Here is a 1,793-nt window from a genome sequence, read left to right as displayed (position 1 = left end):
AAACTCTTACCTAACTTGGTCCAGAATTCTGGTCGGCAGTTCAGTTTGAGTTTCCTGCCGCCCACCCCCTCGCCTATGAGGGTGAGGAGCATTGCTTTCACTCACCTCTTGCCTTCAAATGCCCACGGGTCAGTCCACTGACATCCGTCCTCGAACACCAGATGCTCCCTCATTGAAGGTTGGATCCGATCAAAAGCACTCCTCTTGAGACTAGACTCCGCCTCCGAGCTCTCCCCCAAACCCAACCGGGTCTGGACTGGCTGGCGAGGTTGGGAGGATAGCTCGTGTCGACTCGGTGACTACATAGTTTGAGGTTCAAGGACCCTTTCCCTGGTCACCCCTACTAGTGGGATTTCTAGAATTACCGAGGTTGCTATGTACATTGGTTGCGGATACATGGGTGGCATTGGCTGGAACGGGAATTGCAGTGCATAAAATCGTGGCGAGCTTTGCCACCACTAGAAAGTCGGGTCGGGCATTCCAGGCGGTTGATTGTGTGGGGATATGGGACTTGGCTCGGAGTCGCTGGTCCGGGTGGAGCTTAACCTATTATATTGACTGCATCGCTCGGAGCACTTCTCCCGGGAGGGGTCTAATTAAGGTCCATCCGGGCATTAAGATGATATCTCAGGTCTGAGCTACTCTCCTCCGGCCTAGCTTCATTAAAGAAATCCATGTAGGGAAACATTCTCTTCAGGATTGGTATTGAGCATTTTAGTAGCTTTTATACGGTCCCCACAAACGGTGCCAAAATGATGCCGGAAATACTCTTGGTTGTGAATACAGATACGGATATACACTAGAATGGAATTGGTTGAGGGTCCTTCCCTGGTCTACTTGTTGGTTTAAGAGGTAAAGCCTGAAGGATGTGCTAAGGTCAGATGCTCCTAAGCTTAGGAGTTAGAATCAGCATAAAAGTCTCTCCCTCCTTAATAAATGCGGTATTTATAGCTAATGAGAGGAAACAAGTTCCAGCCTTTCGGCATGATTGGCACGTGGAGCCCATGCATACAGGGGTGGAGGTACCTTATTGGGTAGGGGGCCCTGCCCCCCCCCCCCCCCCCCCCCCCCCCCCCCCCCCCCCCCCNCCCCCCCCCCCTAACCCCCACCCTACCCCTACCCCACCTTAAAATATTTTAGTAAATATGTATGTATATATTGATATAGTAGGGATAAAATACACTTTTGGTCTCTCTCTAATTTTTTTAAAATAATCTATTATGTTTATATTAAGTGAACTCAAAATATATATTAAAGTTTAAATTCATTAAATAGAAAGACATAAACCAAATAATTAAAGTCACCATTTTCTTTTTATCTTATTTATTTTATCAAGATTTTAATAATGGAGGGCATCAAATATCCATTTTATTTTAAAAAATCTCCAAATTTGAGATATATGCTTTAGTTTTATTAGTTATGTTGATTAATTACTTAATGATTTATTGTGTATTTTAATTATTTATTCACACTTTGAAGATGTACATTTGCTTGTTTAAATAATTAGTATTAAAATTTTCAAAAATTAATACTTGATTGTTTAATTTGTGATATTGATTTTTGTCTTTATCTCTCAAATTTTGAAATATTGTTAATCAGTAAAATGAATATCAATTAATTATGAAAAAATTTGGTGACAAAATAATTGACAAAACTTTTTATTTGATAAAAAATTGACAATTTATATATTTAAATAAATGTTGTTATTCTTGGTGTTGTTGTTATTATTATTATGATATTTTGTGTTATGTGAAAAAAATTCTAAAGTAATGATCGACACTCGTGTCAATTGT

Source organism: Ipomoea triloba, chromosome 5 (genome assembly GCF_003576645.1).
Source record: "Ipomoea triloba cultivar NCNSP0323 chromosome 5, ASM357664v1".
Lineage (NCBI taxonomy): Eukaryota > Viridiplantae > Streptophyta > Magnoliopsida > Solanales > Convolvulaceae > Ipomoea > Ipomoea triloba.
The sequence above is the reverse complement of the archived record's forward strand: the minus strand, read 5'-3'. Positions refer to the sequence as shown.